Below are 8307 nucleotides of genomic sequence, written 5' to 3'. Positions count from 1 at the left end.
AGAGCACATCAACAACTTACCCAGGAGGTCACAAAAGAACTACAGCATCTAAAGAACAGCAGGCCTCACCTGCCTGAGTCAAAATTAAGTTTGGAGTGACCTTAAATCAGATAAAAATGTTTTGGCAGGACCTTAAACAGGTCATTCATGCTCAAAAACAATCCAGTCTGTCTGAATTAAAACAATTCTATAAAGAGTGGGCCAAAACTCCTCCACAGCAAAGAGAAAGACTCATTCAATCAACTCCTCACACAGGGACGGGTATTTTCAAACTTTTTTCCCCATAATAAAATCATAATGTTGTATTTATTTGGGTTATCTTTGTCAAATATTAAAATATGTTTGATGATCTGAACCATTACAGTCTGACAAATATGCAAAAAAAAACAAACTAAGATCTTTAAGATTTCGGATCCATATGTACTTCCCGATATGAAGAACCATCTCTTATATAAACACAATATTCTGATCGACTCTGCTTAAGGTTGCTGTCATTGCATCTATCAATATAAAGTCTATTCTTTGTCATAAAACATCACATCGCTGCAAAAATTCAGACCCGAGTATGTTGAGACTCAGCTGTGTCTGCTGAAAAGATGCTTTAGCAGCAGCTGAGGAGGTTTCTCTCAAAACTCGCTCCTTTACTCCACCTCCTTCAATTCACTTTGACATGCGAGTCCAAACATCACAGCACGCACATGCATGACTCAGATTGGCCGGCCAAGCCAGCGGGCCACGAAGCTCAGCTGCCTTCAAACTCTCCCATCTGTCACCTCAAATCCACGGCATCAGCCCCCAGCCGAGCTTCATCAGCGCTCCAGAGATTGACCCAGCAGGAGTGGGGAGGGAAGGCCGAGCCCTGAGTAAGGGGAGCCATGATATAAAGGGAGAGGGAAGGGAGAGAGGGGGTGCTCATCTTTCCCCACAGACAAGAGAGCGCGTCACAGTGAATTAATCCAACCCTTGGTGGTGGCGTGCAGGCTGCCGGCTGCAGCCGTGGGATTGGACGCCCTTGTCTTGTTAGCTGCTGTGTCACCCTGCCCCTCCCCAACTCCACAGCAATGATCTCCATCTCTCTTTATACTGTATAATTCCCTTCCTGGCTTGCTCTCTTCTGCTGTTGTTCCGCCGCTGTGACTCCAGCTATTTGAACTCATGTGACAACAGAGAAATGCAGTTAATGAATCAGAAACCTAAGTGAACTCACTGTTTTTAATGCTTTAATGCTAAGTATACAACCTTTACCTTAACAAAAGAAAATAACGTCCCAGTTGGAAAAACGTACCTTTATATAGGAGGATGGTTAGCATATGTACATCACATATAGTGGGGAATATGTGTATTTGATCTCATACAACCCAGCCAGAATTACATGTTATTGTCACAGTCACCAGACCACTCTGCCACAAAGTGCTTAAACCGTTCATCTCACATCAATCTAGAAACAATCAGTGTGCTGTGCCATACCGGGTACAAAACATTAGCCATGCAAAGAAGTGTGGGCTTACTCCTGTCTTATTTGGCAAACAACTCTTACTGTGAACTCATGAATGTCCAGCTTCCCCTCGACCAGTTTTCACTCCGGAGGTTTGGGCCAGCTCATGCAATCCATCAGTTTTGAGTTGTGGTTCCGCAGCTCAGACAGTTTAATGTTTCGTTGGTGAGACAGAAAATATAATAAGAAATGAGAATAAAATAAAAATGTGTATTTGCAATATTGTATTAAAATATACAAACATAGTTCTCCGTTATATAAAGCTCTATGTAGTAATTGCTAGCACAGAAAGCATGGGCTAAAAAACATAAAAAGATTTATAGAATCTGGAAATTTTATCATTTTAGGCAAAAATTCACAGTGGTCCCTGCAACGTATTACTATTATATGATAAATAATGTGACACCACCAACAACAACAATAACAGTCCAATAAAATGGCAACATTACAAGGTATCGTGCTAATTTTGGTAACAATGCTAAAGATCAAGCTGACTTTCGGTATGAACTTTTAGTGCCTTTCAGGCTGTGTTAGGAAGGGCATCCATGTGGGGCTACCTGCTGTGAGGACCCCTTTTGAATAAGGGAGCAGCCAAAGCACCTCTTTATTTTCACTGTGTACTCATTATTGTCATTAGGTCTGTTTAAACAGACTCATTTATGCCACTTGCAACAGGAATGAGTGGAGTCATGTTTCTCTCCACCAGTCACACTCACATGTATGAGCAATTTAGCCTCACTGATTAACCTAACCCTGCTAACTGCATGTCTTTGGACTGTGGGAGGAAGCTGGAGTACCTGGAGAGAACCCACACAGATACAGGGAAAACACGCAAACTCCACACTCCTGGCCAGATGGTGGATTAAACAAAAAAAAAAGGACATTTATAACATGCTGCCCGTGTTATAAATGTCCATTTAACATTTCATTGTCTGGCTTTCCATGTCCAAGTGACTCGACCTCCCACTTTGCTCTTCTCAGAGACTTGACTAACCAACAATACACCAATTACTGTTTGACGTTCCTTAAATTAGAAACAAAATCAAAGCGCTGCAGGTATGATGGTCATACTTCACAGCACACAAGATTTCTTCACCAGATCCCCCACTCCTCCACCACTGGAGTATATTTACATGAGGGCAGTGAATGGAACCTGCAGTATCAGATTTTATTTTGCCAGATTTTGCACATTAAGATTAAACTGTCAAGCTTAGTTCCAGAAATGTGCTTTAAAACTTATTTGGAGTGGAGCAGGCCCTGTGAGTGTCTCTCTGTCTGTCTGACAGTGAATGACGTGGCTTTAGATAAATAATAAATATATTGCACAATTTGACAGCATATGACAGACTGATCTAAAATCCTACATCAAACTTTCCACTGTCAGGCCTCAAGAATGAATCCTCTTTGACTGTAGTTAGGATACCTTATCCTTTCATCCAGATAACTCAAATTTCACCCAAATGTGAAACTAATATATTCGATTTTATTTGTCAAATTTTCAACATTCCCATTTGCTATATATAAAAGCCAAAAAAAAAAAAAAGAATTAAACGACTATGTTTGAGGACAAAGGGATTCCCCTCTGCTGAGTGGCCTTTATTTCTGAGTGGTACAAAATCCCATAATCCCTCCCCCAGAGGGTGACAGCTGCTAAAACATGACGGCCTCTGGCTTTGCAGATGTATGTACAAGGTGTCCTTGAAGCATCAGTTACAGACAAATTGTACTCCGTGAGCAAAAGGTTCTCTCTGTAAACCAGAAAAAAAATCTGCATGCAAAGAGGGGTGACATCTTGTCACGGCGACGGATGGCCGGTACTGAATAGGACTCAGGTGCAGAAACCCAGAGCGGAGACAGTAGATGATTTAACAGTTTATTACGGTTAAGTGCAAGGGGGGAAAAAAGGGAAACGTGGCAAAGACAGAAAATGACGAGACGTGGAGCCTTGGTGTGGCGTGCCCAGGGGAACGTGGCTAGGGCGAGGGAACGAGGCCTGAGAAGTGGAACGGAGCTGAGTGGGGAACAGTCACACTGAGGGGAGAGGATATAGGAGTTAGGCAGGTAGTGAAGGCAGCTCAGAAGTGGCCAGTATAAGAGCAGCAATTCTTACTTGCAGTTAGGGACCTGGAGTGTTTGAGAGGGGGATGATGAAGATCCAGGGGAGGCTGAGTGGTGTGGAAAGGCTGACCTGAGATCCGGGGCTCCAGATGGAGTGTGATGGCAGGAGGGCAGGCAGGTGAGGCACAGAGGGATTTCCAAAATGATCACTAGGTATCCCGAGTCCGGAGGTGGAGTGAGCCAGGGTGGGTACAGCAACTGTAGCACAAAAGAGTCTTTGTTAGTAAGATGAAGCACAGCGAGAATTTGAAACACAAGACCTGTTACCAACATGGGTTGATGACGAACTGGCAGTGAGTGAACATCGATGTGTGGTTTAAATCCCTCTGGCTTGATAGCCTGCAATAGGCTCCAGGTGTGCAGGAGCTGGAGTTGGCCCTGCCCAGGGGCGGATCCCAGGTCAGTTCAGGAGCCTAATGGAAACTCCAGCCACCCACCGTAGACCATGACACATCTGCTACTGAACTCACTGCCTAAAAAATCGAAGGCAGACTGGTTTGATTTTTTAGATGTTGCTTACCTTTTGCTTTCAGTAACTTCTTTGTTAGGCACCAAAATTCAGGTTAGATTCAGTGAAAATGAAGAGTGAGTGCAACTGTGGCCCTGTATAGCATAAGCATAAGTTGAGTGCTGAAACATGACTATTAAGGATACCCAGTGCACTCCAAGGACACCTTGTACATACCTCTGAAATGCCTTTGAGAAACAATGTAACTGCCAAGGACTCTTTACAATCATGTCCTAGAATTTTATTTAACAACTCCATGATGCTAGTTTCCTTTTCAACTTTCTGTCACACCTGTATCCCATCAGCAAATGACTCACCCAGTACACACACAGCAATGCTTCCCTCTGTCCCCTGCTAGACTCTCTCAGCACTTTTGTCACAAGTGACATACATAGTTTGGCCTGACTTCATTCATTCATTCATCTTCATTACAATAGGATGGCATTTGAGCTGAAATTACACAAATTTGTCAGCCAACTATAGGAAAATATGTTTTATTCCCATTCCAGACAAAACCATATAAACTGAATGAACAAACAAATCTGAAAAATTTGTCTTTTCCTATTATTGTTATTGTTGTTATTTTTGAGCTGTTGAATAGAAGCAATACTTAGGTTGTTCTCTGATACTGAATATCCATCCAGCTGTGCCAATTTTATATATTTCGCTGTCACTCTATTCAGTCTGGACTGTGTACTAAACAGAGAAAAACACAAAACACCTGTTAAAATGCGCATAAAGACAATGTTAATTAGAACTAGACACAATGAGGGAAATAGAAAAACTTTTGCATGTATTTAGTCTAGTGCTGTCAGCGTTAATCTCGTTAAAATTACGTTAACGCCATAACCGCATTAACGCGGCAAACCTCCGTTAGCGAGTTAACGCGGATCGTTCCATGCATGGAGCTGCACGGCGTCAACGCCTCAGCGCTGTCAGCTTGTTAATACGTTAGCGCCGTGCAGCCCCTAGCACGGGCGATCCGGTGTTCTGACAAACCATCCTACTTTGGCAAAACGTTCTACTGTAAGTAGTTTATGCACATTTCTGCTGTCACAGAGTAATTCCAGCACCAATTTAAGTAGGTATGACGGTTTGCCACTTAACTTTGCCCATCAGAGTATACTTGTAGCTCATATGCATACAGCCAGGATGGTTTGCCACTTCATTTTACCCGTTAAAGTATGCTTGTAGGTAACATTCACAAAGGTAGCATGGTTTAACACTTAATTTTACCCGTCAGAGTATGTGTGTAGCTGTTAATAACAAAGGTAGGATGATTTGCCACTGAATTTTAGCTCTTAAAGTATGCTTCTAGCTCAGATTAACAAAAGTAGGACGATTTGCCACAAAATTTTAGCAGTTTAAGTATGCTTGTAGGTGACATTCACAAAGGTAGGATGGTTTGGCAGTTAATTTTACCGGCCAGAGTATTTTTCTAGCTAATATTCACAAAGGTAGGACAATTTGCCACAAAATTTTAGCAGTTTAAGTATGCTTGTAGGTGACATTCACAAAGGTAGGATGGTTTGGCAGTTAATTTTACCGGCCAGAGTATTTTTCTAGCTAATATTCACAAAGGTAGGACAATTTGCCACTTTCATGTTGTGCGTATGAGCAGAAACAACGGGTAGAATGGTTTGCCAGGTAGGATGGATTCCCAGAACACCGGGTTAACTCGCTAACGGAGATTTGCCACATTAATGCAATTGTGGTGTTAAGTAAGTTGAACTAGATTCATGCTGACAGCACTAATTTAGTCACAAACGATGTTGTTGAAATTAAAGCCAAGACCTCATGATGCCACACATTAAACTCTTATTAGTCAACCTGAAGAAGACAAAACCTGAAAACATTTTTTTAGGAATTTCTAACTGGAACCAGGTGGAGGACAACAGTTTAATAAACACTAACAGTTGCTCTGCCAGCTTGGCTAAAATGGCTGTTAATTCTGAGTCAGGTGCATTGTGGCTTCACCCTCTATGCTTTGTTTTGCTCTGGAACTGCATCAGTGAAAACAAATTAACCCTGGTTTGGTTTTGTCCTCTTTTTTTTTTTTTTAAACTGATATCTGTGATGAGTGACATTTACAGCGTTTCATGCCCTCTCTTTGTCCTGAAACACTGAGATACACAGAGTGAGAAGAGAATGTGCTGCTCCAAGGACAAAATGAAAATGAGACAAAGGAAGCTGACTGAAATGACTTTTAGTGCACTGTATCTGTGTATTTGAATATATGCAAATGTAAAGAAAGACTTTTTTCTGATCAAAGTGACAAATGTTATTTTTATATAACATCTGGTACTGTTGTTTATAGACATAAATACTTTACCCTGCATGACCTCTTCTTTCACTTAGCCCAAGGCTGAATCCTCTGCTCCGTGCACCTAACAGAATGCAGAATGATTTTCATTTGTTTGCAAGATTTCTTAGTCAAACCACACCTGAGACAAAAAAAGGTGGGGAGTGGAGCCAGTATACAGACAGAAATGATGAGAGGAAATGTGTTTTTATTGATCTGTCTAAGGAAAATTGGACACCAGCAATACAAGCTTACAAATAATATGAAGCCAATACACAACACTAAGAGTTATTGAAGAGGTGCTCTGAAATATAATGATCATAATCCTCTCAGGACACTTGTGTTTAAATTACAGTTGTGATCCATTTAGTTCTGCTGTGTTGGCACTCTTGTTACTGGGGTGATACCCTCAAAGGCACTGCTGCATTTATTCATAACCAATTAATTGCTACCAGTCTGAACCTCTGCTGACAGTTTTGAAGACAAAAATGGATCTATTTGACACTAAATGCACAAAACTGGATACCTATATCTTTTTATTAACCATTCCTTAAAGGTAGCTGGCATTTGTAGAGCATATTTCTAGTCTTGCTGGCCACTGAGAACTCTATCGATATCACATCTGCACCAGTTAAAGCCAGTTTAGAAACACCTGTTATTATATCCTGCGCGCTATTTTGGACTTTTTATCGTGGTCTGATAAAGAGAACATATCCAGTGAGCTGCAGGGGTCAGAGGAGAATAGCCTTTGCTTCCAGCAAACACAAAGCAACAGCAACTTATGTAACCATAACTAATAAAGTGACTCAAAGAGAAACATATAGTACATCCTTGTACGCTGCGCCTGTAGAGACAGTAATGCACTTTTGCTGTGCCCGTTTTTCTTGAGAGTGCTTGATGTTCCACATGTGAATGATATTTTTTGTTTTCTTTTACCATCAGAAGTAACATGTGAGCACATTGAGCCAACATTTCAGAGTACAGATCAGCAAGACAACAAACATTTTTCAAACAGACAAGAGTTCAAGTCTTGTTTTGGCCGTTTTTGAAGTTCCACAGAAAGTGGTCAAGGTCATCAAGGTGAGCTGTGTGGCGGGCAGGCGTTGGACCCAAATGCAGAACTCAAACATAAAGGGATTGAAAAAAGGAGCAGCTTTATTTGGCTGTAAACACTAGAACACTACAAACAAGAAAACAAAATCGAAACTGGAAGACTTGAAAACAGGAATGACGGGAAAAACCACACCACTACAAAGGACGATGCAACAACAAGCAGAGGGCAACAAAGGGCTTAAATACGCAGAGGGGTAATGAGGGAAATAGAAACACACGGGGAACACAGCTGGGAGAGATCGAACATAATGAGAAGGAAGGAAAAAAAATCTGAACACACTAAAGCTGTGTCCCAAAACGTAGACCGCATCCTTCGGAGGACCCGGCCTTCGCGGTCTTCGAAGACCGAGAAGGCCGGAAGTGCGAGGCTGTGAAATGGGATAGTCTAGCCTTCAGATTTGCGTCACCGCTGTCTCGGTGGAATTTAATAAAGTCAGCTGTCTGCTCCTTGCTATCTAAAATATAACAGGACACTGGCATAAATTCTCAACCATCTCACACTTCTGTTTAATCAGTTTTCTGTTTGACGTTTATTCAGCTATGTGAAAATCCCAGAGTTCCACCTGATGGATTAATACATTTTTATTTAATCTAATCTAATAACTTTGATCTCAGCCAAAACGATTTACTCTGGAACAAATAAAAGACAGAAAAAAGCCAAACAATAACATTTTTAAGTTATCCGAGTGACTTATATATCATGTTTAACTTGAGTAGCGAAAGACATCGAGTCTGAAAACGATGAAGCAGGGAGTCCGCTGCTCTCGCCGG

General features: G+C 41.5%; 1 long non-coding RNA gene across 1 annotated transcript; it reads right to left on the bottom strand.

The window, feature by feature from the left end:
* Positions 1–3355: 3355 nt before the first annotated feature.
* Positions 3356–4057, bottom strand: LOC113032647 (uncharacterized). Its single transcript, XR_003273916.2, has 3 exons — positions 3885–4057; positions 3606–3811; positions 3356–3526 (listed from the first exon to the last, which is right to left on the bottom strand). It is a non-coding gene; the product is annotated as an uncharacterized LOC113032647 (long non-coding RNA).
* Positions 4058–8307: the final 4250 nt, after the last annotated feature.

The sequence above is a fragment of the Astatotilapia calliptera genome, chromosome 11 (genome assembly GCF_964374335.1).
Source record: "Astatotilapia calliptera chromosome 11, fAstCal68.1, whole genome shotgun sequence".
Classification (NCBI taxonomy): domain Eukaryota; kingdom Metazoa; phylum Chordata; class Actinopteri; order Cichliformes; family Cichlidae; genus Astatotilapia; species Astatotilapia calliptera.
Note: the sequence above shows the minus strand (reverse complement) of the source record. Positions and strands in the feature narration are given on the sequence as shown.